Genomic DNA, 9174 nt, shown 5'->3' with positions numbered 1-9174 from the left:
TTGTGAGAACACTGTCCACTTAGTCCCCTCCCTGGGCCTCAGTTTCCCCACCTGTAAAACAGGAGGAGCATGGACCAGATGGTACCAGTGTCCAGCCCTGTCTCCTTTCTCCTGTCCCCGAAATAAAGACCACACCGGCCCGGTGCTCAGTTCATACCACCAGAAGGCTAAGCCCGAGGCCCGCAGCATCTCACTTAAATCCCACAACAACCCCGGAGGCGGGGACTGGTCTCCTATGCCCACTTGACAGATGAGGAAACCGAGGGTCTCAGAAGTCCAGTTCAGATGTTCCAGCCACTGGAGCCCGGTCCCAAGTCCAGGCCTGGCCGACCTTGAACCCCGAGGTGCCCGTCACCTTGCCCACCTACCAGTCACTCCTGCCAGCCTCCCTGGGTCGGCCCTCGCCCCGCCACATGCCCAGGGACACTCCTGTGTTCCCCACCCATCCTGGGTTCATACCGTGACGGCCCCATGCGAGCCCTGTGCTCCGGAGGATGTATATTATCTAAATTTGATAAGACAACTTAATTTCACCCTGTGTCTGTTACCAGCGATAAAACCGGGAGACTTTTATGACCCAGCGTCGGCGGCAAGATTGTCGGGGACTCATTATACAAGGTCTAACTGGATTCCTCCCTGCAGATGGCTGGGAGCCATGGGCTGGAACGCAATTCCCGACACATTTGGGGGAATAAATGCAAAATACTTGTTCCAGGGACTGAGATAAGGCCGCAGCCTCTGAGCGCCTTTCCTGCGCCCTGGAGGCGGCTTGGAGGATTTTCCCTGCTGGGGGGGGGTCCCTGCTTCGTCCCTGATCCTGGCCCCGGGAAGGAAGGTTGAGACTCGGGGTTCAGCAGGCCGATTCCTGGAGAGCCCGGGATTAGGGCACGAGTGGGAGAGGAGGAGGGGGCCGAGGGGACGCAGGGAGGGACAGAGGACGCGGAGGGCGGCACTGGCTGCCCACCCCCCACCCCCGACCGCTCCCCCTGTCCTGCGGGCGGCTCTTCTCGGCACCCGCGGGGCTGCTGTGGCCCCGCACAGGGCTCCGGACCTGGGGTCCTGGCCAGGGAACCCCAAGTTCAGAGCTCCCCTCGGATTCTGGGGTCTCCTGGGCCTGGCTCCCGCAGACCCGGGGCCGCGGCCGGTCGCGCCTCCTCTGCCGCAGCCCGCATTGGCCCTGCTCAGAGGTCACACCCTCGGTGGCTCAGGGTCCCCCACAGACCTGGCACACCCTGCAGCCTGACGTCCCCCGCCTCAGGCCATCAGCCGCACGGAGTGCGCCCCCCCAGGCCCTCCCCGGAGGCCCCCTCCCAGGTGCAGCTCCCAGGTCTGCCCGGCCCCGCCCACGGCCCTGGGCTGCTGCCCTCCCCCTGGGGCCAGGGAGGCAGCCGTGACACCCTTGTGAGCCACGTCATGAGAGCAACAGGGACAGGGTCCGAGAGGTACGTTGTTAGGTGCTGCCGATGTCTGAACATCAGGAGCCACCCCCAAACTAGGGGTTATGACCCCAGACCACGTGATCAGCCCCCCCCACTTCTCAGCCCTGAGAGTGGACCCAGGGGCACTTTACCACTGAGCTATGTCCCCAGCCCTTTTTATCTTATTGATTTATTGAGTCAGGGTCTCCCTAAGTTGCTGAGGCTGGCCTCAAACTGGTGATCCTCCTGCCTCAGCCTCCCAAGTCTCTGGGGTTACAGGCGGCGCCACTGTGCCTGGCCTCGCTGTCTGATCTCACAGGACCTCACTGCGCGTCCTGTCCACCACTGGCTCTTTTCATCTGCCCCTGGCTCCTTGACGCCTCCTTTGTCTCCTTTTCAGTGGGCTCTGTCCCCCATCAAGGGGAGCGCCGGCTCATCTCTTCGGCCATCTTTGCCTGTTTCTTGGGGTGGATCCCCGGCCCTTCCCCTCCAGGTTTTGGAGGGTGGAAGGAGATGTGTCCTGAGCCCCCTCTGCCTGTCAGGGCCTCCCCACCGCAGCCTTTCAGATGAGATCAGAGACGAGGAAATGGTGGTGCAGAGGGGTGAAGTCATTTACCTGAAGACACACAGCCCAGGAGGGGGCAGTTTTATTCTCCCAGGATCCGGCCCCTGAGGCTCGGAGCAGAGCTTGGTGGAGCCTGCGTGAGGGCTTGGAGGCCCTGCTGCCCGTGTGGAGGCTGCGGGGTGCTGTGCTGAGCTCCATCTTGTGGTTTCCACCTGGCAAAAGGAATCATTTCCAGGAGACAGGGGGACGGGGGTGGGGACACGGAGTGGAGGACATTGTGATGAGATCAAGGGCACAGCAGCCAGGGCCAGCCACTGGGGTGGCGGGGGATGGGAGGTGGCCTTCGCAGCAGACAGTGATGAATGGGTTGGTCCCAGCCTCGGGCCGCTGAAGGCAAACCACGATGGCTCCTGAGTGCCTGTGTCGTGGACCCTGGAGAAGCTGGGGGGCACCTCACGTGGGGTGGAGGCCAGGAAGGCCCAAGGGCCTCTGGAATGCTAATGACCTTTGCTGGTCCTGCAGGGGACGGAGCTGGTGGACATGACCTCCCCATGTCCTGTCCTCCAGTCTGCAGGCTCTGGGGTCCGCGTGGAGCGGGGTCTGGGCTGAGTGTGAGCCTGGTCTCAGGAGGGAGCACAGGATATTGGACCCGGGCTCTCTCTTTTCCTAGCTGTGTGACCTTGGAAAAATCACTTTACCTCTCTGAGTCTCAGGTACATGCACACAGCTGCAGTGGTACTGGCCTGTGGAGGCTTGGAAGGTGCAAGGTAAGTGCTGACTGAGGAAATGGCCGTTTATATCCAAAGGGGTCACCCGCACCCTAAGGGGTGGGCCCTGAAGACCACCTTCCAGAAGTGGAGTGGAGAGGCCCTGAGCCCCCAGCGGAGGGTGGCTTTATTTTTTAAAAGAGAAACTTTAGTCATAGAATCCTCAGAGGATCTCCCCGCTCGGCTCAGGACGTCTTCGTCTCCTTCCCCACTTTTAAGCTAATTTGTGGAAAATTAAAACGGGCCTCACGGAGGCTGCATCCTAATTGGATCCTGGCTGCGCCCTCCCAGGACTCCCCGAATCCTCCGACTCCGCTTCCTGCCATCCGCGGGGCCTGGGACTGAGGGGCGCCCGGGGACCAGGTGGCTTCCCCACAGGCCCAGGGCCGTCTCCTGGTGTCCCCTGCTCCCAGGGGCTCTGTGGCCAGGGGGCCCACGTGGGGACTCCTGACCTGGCAGCAGGACCCACTTGAGTGGCTTCCTGGGACCTGGATGGCCTCCGAGGGCAGCACCCGGCTGATGATCCACAGTTTCCTTTTCTCCTCCTCGAGATCCAGGTGGGGAGAAGGGTCCCCAGTTGTCCCCAGGCCCTGAAGGCACAGCCCCCAGTCTCTGGTTGGAAGCTGGGCGGTGTCCCACAGTCCCCTGGGTTCCATCGATGACAACCAGGGTCCTCGTGGGCTCACCTGCAGTCTGACTCCAAGAGCAGGGTCTTATTAGCCCCATCACAGCCCCGGGAAGAACCCGTGATCATCTTCCCATTTTACAGAGGAAGAAACTGAGTCTCAGAGAGGCCATGTGGCTGGCTCCAGGCCACACAGCTGATTTTAGTGGCCGAGCCAGACTTGGAATTCAGGCACCTGACCCCCCAAACCTCAACTCAGCCTCAGTTTCCAGGTTTTGGAGTCCAGTGACCCTGGACCCCCGTGTGTTCCCGGGTGGGGCTCCGACCAGGGAGCCTCCAGCCTTCCACCCCAGAAGGCAGCCTCGCCCAGGGGGGCAGGTGAAGGGTGCAGCGGGGCCAGCAGCGCCCCAGTCGCCCCCATCGCTACCCCCAGCCCCAGGCCCAGGCGGGGCTCCCTCCTCCGCCGTGGGGGGCCGCAATCAGCGCTAATCAGTCGCTGCTCATTATCCTGCCATGCGGCGGCGAGCGCAGCAGCTACCTGGAGGGACGTGGGGCGTGGGCACCGGGTTCCTTCCAGCCCCAGCTGGGCGCAGTGGGACGTGGGCGCCAGGCTCTTCCTCTGGGCCTGGGTTTCCCGAGCTACAAGCGGGGGACAGAGAAGCAGGAGGTGGCTGAATGCAGGCGAGAGAGCCTTGCCCCTGGCCCCAGACCGCGGGGGCTTTGGGGGAGCCTCGGGGCTGGAGGCGGCTGGGCCGCTCAGAGGTTTTGAACCCGGCCGTGGGGTGGCTGGTTTAGGGGGGGTCTCTCACTTCGCCCCTAATCTCAAAGCACTTCAGCGGTTCAGTGTTCAGGACGAGGACTGGCACACCTCCCTCCGCATGTCGTAAGTGCCGAATAATGGCACCTCTGGCTGGGGGCGTTTTTGCTCACTCCATCTCATTTAATTCTCAGAACAATGTGGTGAGGGTGGCCTTAGGACACAGGGGGACACTGAGGCTCCAAGGGGAGAGACCCCTGCGGTGGCACTAGCTCAGGTCCTCCCTGCGGCCGTTCATCACCCCCGGGCCTTCCGGATCATCTATTGGGCACCTGCAGTGCTCCCAGCGTCTCTGGCTGTTGCCGTCTTGGGGTCCCAGGTCCTGCAGTTTGAGCCCTCGCCCTCCTGGCTCCCGGGAGGGACACCCCCTTTGCAGGGGCTGGGAGGACCTAGGGCCCAGCCGATGGAGATCCCTGAGGCTCGGGCTCCTCATCACCCTCTTCTGAGCACCCTGAAAGCTGTCGAGCTATCGACCTGATTTAATTTCTTTGCAAAAATAAAGAGCTGAAGTGGCCGGGTTCCGGCACCCCCCGCGGACCCCGAGATGGCCCTGCAGGCTGACTGGCCGCGCGCTTGATAAGTTCATATTTAGGGCCCTGGGCCGCGCCTGGAGGAGGGGACACGGACTCTGCTGACTCGTCCAAAGGCCAGGAAAGCGGTGGTGACGGGGGAGGGACCTGTGCTGGTGATGAGCGGCTGCCTTTGCACATCCGAGAGTTTTCATTAAACAAATATGCAAATGCTGCCTAATGACGGCCTGGGCCGGGCCTGTGGCTGTTAATCTGCACTGGGTCCACGGGGAGGAGGCCTGCAAAGTGGGCCAGCCCTCCCCTCCTCCTCACTGGCTGTGGCTCCCCTGGTCCACTGGGGCCAGCAGTTTGCTTAGGCAAGGCCTGAAGATTGCACTCTCTTAAGATCACTCCTCAGCACTCCACCCTCTTCCTGCTGCCAGGCTCCGGGTCCAGCTCCATCCTCTGGCTCCTGTCTGCTTCTCCAGCCTCATTTCCCGTCCCTCTCCCTCTTGCCGGCACGCTTTTCCGGTGTTTCTCCAACCAAGCTCTCCGTACATACCCCAGGGCCTTTGCACCAGCTGTGGTCTAGGAGGCTGTGCTCCCATGGCCAGTGTCACCGACCCGAACCTCCCAGCTGAGCGCCTCCTTTGAGCTTTGACACTGGCCTGCTTTACTTCCATGGCCCTGTTACTCCAATGGTTTTCTATTTCACAGGTTGTTTTTGCAAGTTTGCTCTTCTCTCCTGCTAGACTGTCCCTTCCCAGGGAGAGCAGCCTTGGGTTGTCTATTGTGTATCCCCAGGCCCAGCGCCGCGCTCACAGTGCTCAACACCCACCTGAAGTGGACGGATACAGAGCCCCTCGCTCTCTCCTGGCCCCGGCACCTCTCCTGTTCTCCATCCAGGCAGGAGGATCCCGGGGCGACCTTCCGTGCTCCCCAGTTCCCCGGAATAACACCGATCCTTCACCGTGCTCCTCCCTCCGGCCTCTTACCTCTCCAGCCTTTCCCTGTCCCCCGCTCCGCTCCGTCCTGCGCACACCGGGGCCTTCCAGAGGCACCAGAACTCCGCGGGAGCCGGGCCACCGCGCTCAGGTAGCCGGATCCTCTTCCTCCGGGAAGCCCTCTGCTTAACCTGCCCTGCTCCCCTCGGCCCCGCCTGCCTGTCCTCTGTCCTGCCGCCCTCCTGGTCCGGCTGCTCCAGCCTGTGGTCCCACAGCGCACCTGGCCTGGGTTCTGGACTAGGAATGGGTCCTGGAGCCGCGCTGCCTGCGTCTGTGGCCTCCAGGGCAGCCCCTGTTCACTGGCTGGGGGGGTGGCAGGTGACGCCGCCCCGGGCTGTGGCATCCGCCAGCCAAGCCTTGTGCAGAGCCCCCTCTCAGGAGCCTGGAGGACCCCGGGAGGACAGAGGACAGGACAGCCCTCTCCTCGACCTGAGCTGGACCAGTGGCCTCCACCCTCCCGAGGTCCGTTATGCAAGATGCGGCCTCCGTCCTGGGCACCTCCCTCCCTTGCTCCCTCGGAGGGGGGCCAGCTGTCACTAACCCGCCCGAGGGAGGCCCGGTGACAAGCAGCTGATGTTCCCAGCTAAAGGCAGCTGAGAGACCCAGGGCGCTCAGCGGGGTTCTGCGGGATTCCCGACCTGGAGACACTGGGAGGTGACAGGTTCACGGCTTCAGATGGCCAAGTTGGGGGGGCGTCCCTGACCCAGCACTGGAGAACCGAGTGCCGGGGACGATGGCGAGCCACCTTCCTGGGCGTCAGTCTGTCTGCGAATGTGGACATGACCTTCCTGTGGGCCGGGTTACAGTGACGCGCTTGGCATACAGCAGGTGCCATGGAGTGCAGCTGCTATCACTCAGCACCCGGGTGGGTGGCACAGAGGGTGATAGTTACTGTGCATTGTTCTCTCCCCGCAGTTTGTGCTCCTGAGGGGGCACTGGAGGCCCTGTGTGACCCCCAGTCCCTGCAGGCTGCGTGCCGAGGTGCTGGCCCCCTGTACCTCAGTCCGTCCTTGCCGCTCCCTGTGAGGCAGGGGCTGTTTTATAGATGCAGAGAGCTGGTTTCAGAGAGGTTAAGTAACTTTCCCAGAGGCACAGAGCCAGAACAGATCAAGCTAAAAGTGGAATCCAGGAAAATTTGGCTTTGGGTTCAGCTTCTTTGTGTGTCCCCAGGGCCTCCCCCAGGCCTGGCCTAAAATGAGAAGCAGGGCCCTGGCCACGGTCAGCCGGCCTCGCCATGTGACGGTGAGAAAGCGCAGGAAGGGTCACCCTCGCCCAGAGACGGTGGAGAGCATCCCTTGTGCAGAGGCTGGCCTCCAGTGTGGCCTGGGCATCTGCCGGCTGCTCGGTGGCCTGCTCTAATGGAGAGGGAGGGAGCGGCAGCTGGAGCCCCGGGGAGCTGCCCGTTAGCCCTGATTAGCAGCGTCTGGAGGGAGCTGGGCTGGAATGGAGATGCTGGGCGTCCCAGCTGGGCGGAGCAGAGTGGCAGCTGCAGCCTTTCCAGGGTGTGAGCGAGAAGCGCCCAGCTGGGAGGGCAGGCCGCCCGCCTCGCCTGACCGGCCCCAGGCCCTGCCCCTCCCGCGCAGAGAGCCCCACCTGGCCACCTGCACGGGTCCCCCACAGCCCTGGGAGGTGGCACCTCTGTACCCATTTTGCAGAAGGAAAAACAAGAACTTGAGGGTTTCCGGGTGTGTCCAGGAGAGGAAGCGGCAGAGCTTGGGGGGCCCTTTAGCTGCTGCCTGAGCCCCAGGCTGGGGGTGGAACAGGAGGCCCAGGTGACCCTGACCAGGGCTGCAGGGGAGTCGCCGGAGGACAGAGGACAGGTCCCAGGGCACCTCCTCCAGGGCCAAGTCAGCAGGGGAAGTGGGCCCGAGGGGAAGGAGGGGGCAGACCAGCCGCAGGAGGGCCCAGCTGCCCCCGAGCCTCGTGTTCCTCTCTTCAATGCCAAGAAGAAACGGATTTAAATCAAACTAAAAAGAATCACAAACACCGTGAAGCTGCCGCCCAAGAAATCGATGGCAGCAATTGGTGCAGCAGCTGTGCTGGGGGCCTGCTGGACAGCAGGGGGCGGGAGGAGGCGGGGACAGGGGCCCAAGGCGTCCTGGGGCGTGTGTCTTATAGAGTAGGAGCAGGCAAGGGCCCAGGGTGCCGGACACAAGGTTCCCGCCAAGTGCTGGGGGCACTAACTCCTTAACTCCTGCGATGAACCTCGACTTGGGCTCAGAGGCTGTGACCAGCCTCTGTAGGAGCCAGGTTTGGGGTCCTGGGTCTGAGGGCCGACTGCCACATCCTTGCTGTGCGACTGGAAGCAACTTCTTCCACCTCTTGGAGCAAGGGACTCCTCGGTGACTGGCTGCAGGGCTGTCCCCAGGGTGCCGGTTAGGTGGCCTGGGACGAGGGAGTGAATGACAGGCAGGCCTGCACCCCCACACCGAGGCCGACTCCCTGGGGAGATGGCAGCCCCCAGGGTCACCCCGTCTGCGGGGAGCTGCGGAGTGGGGGTGGGCTGAGTTGAGGGCAGCTGGCCCCTGGCCACCAGGCGGCCGCTGACGGGGTCATGGGTGGACCACAGGTAATGAGCTTCCCTGCAGGACCCGGGGACATTCTAGAAAATTGCACAGGAAGGGGGAGAGCAGGGACGGGGGAGAGGGACTGTCCCTGCCTCTGCCACCTCCGTCCTTACGCTGCCGCAGCGGAGGGAACAGGAAACCACTGCGTCCAGGTGGGGCTGGACCTAGGGAGGGGCAGGTGGCTCCCTCTTGTCCTGTGATCCTGGAGGCTGGTTCCCTGGCGTGAAGGTTGGGCGGTGACTGTGCTCCAGGTGCCTGTACCCACCTGGCACCGCCCGCCCCACAGCGTGTGTGGAGCACCCTCCTGGCCGGGCCTGTTCCAGAGGCCCTGAGGCCCTGCGGTGGGCAGGGCAGAGAGCGGTCCTCTCCTCTCCAGAGCCTGCACCGGCTCACTCCCTCCCAGCAGAGGTTGGCTGAGCTCCTACTATGTGCCAGCCACTGCGGCTAGTGGAGACCAGTACCGGTCATGAGACACCGTCCATCCCTGCGCTCGGGGGCGTCAGTGAGGAGGATGGGCCCTGGTGAGTGTTCCTGAGGACACAGGCGAGGACCCTGTGGGCACTGGGGTGGACACTGACGGTGCCCTAGACATCATGGTGGTTTCCATGACGATCGTCTCCTCAGGGCATCGATGCCCCCCACACAGGTGGCACCCCTCTACATTAAGAGTGGGCACCGTTGGACCCGTCAAGGCCACCCATGCTGGGCACTGACGGCCACCCAGTGACATCAGCGGTGACTGCTGGGCTGAGGGGCTGCCTGGCGTCTTTCTCCTGGAGAGTGGGAGGGGGAGCAGGGACGGGGGAGAGACCGTCCCTCCCCATTGGCTCTGGTCCCCACTGGACCTAAGCCCTGGCAGGCGATGGCCTTGGCCCCTCCCACAGCCCTCCATGGGGGCGGGG

General features: G+C 63.3%; 1 long non-coding RNA gene across 1 annotated transcript; it reads right to left on the bottom strand.

Moving 5' to 3' along the window:
- Positions 1 to 2644: 2644 nt before the first annotated feature.
- LOC144373330 (uncharacterized) lies at positions 2645 to 7622 on the bottom strand. The gene is made up of 2 exons (XR_013433049.1): positions 3914 to 7622; positions 2645 to 3443 (listed from the first exon to the last, which is right to left on the bottom strand). It is a non-coding gene; the product is annotated as an uncharacterized LOC144373330 (long non-coding RNA).
- Positions 7623 to 9174: the final 1552 nt, after the last annotated feature.

Source organism: Ictidomys tridecemlineatus, unplaced genomic scaffold (assembly GCF_052094955.1).
Source record: "Ictidomys tridecemlineatus isolate mIctTri1 unplaced genomic scaffold, mIctTri1.hap1 Scaffold_3593, whole genome shotgun sequence".
NCBI classification, from domain to species: domain Eukaryota; kingdom Metazoa; phylum Chordata; class Mammalia; order Rodentia; family Sciuridae; genus Ictidomys; species Ictidomys tridecemlineatus.
Note: the sequence above shows the minus strand (reverse complement) of the source record. Positions and strands in the feature narration are given on the sequence as shown.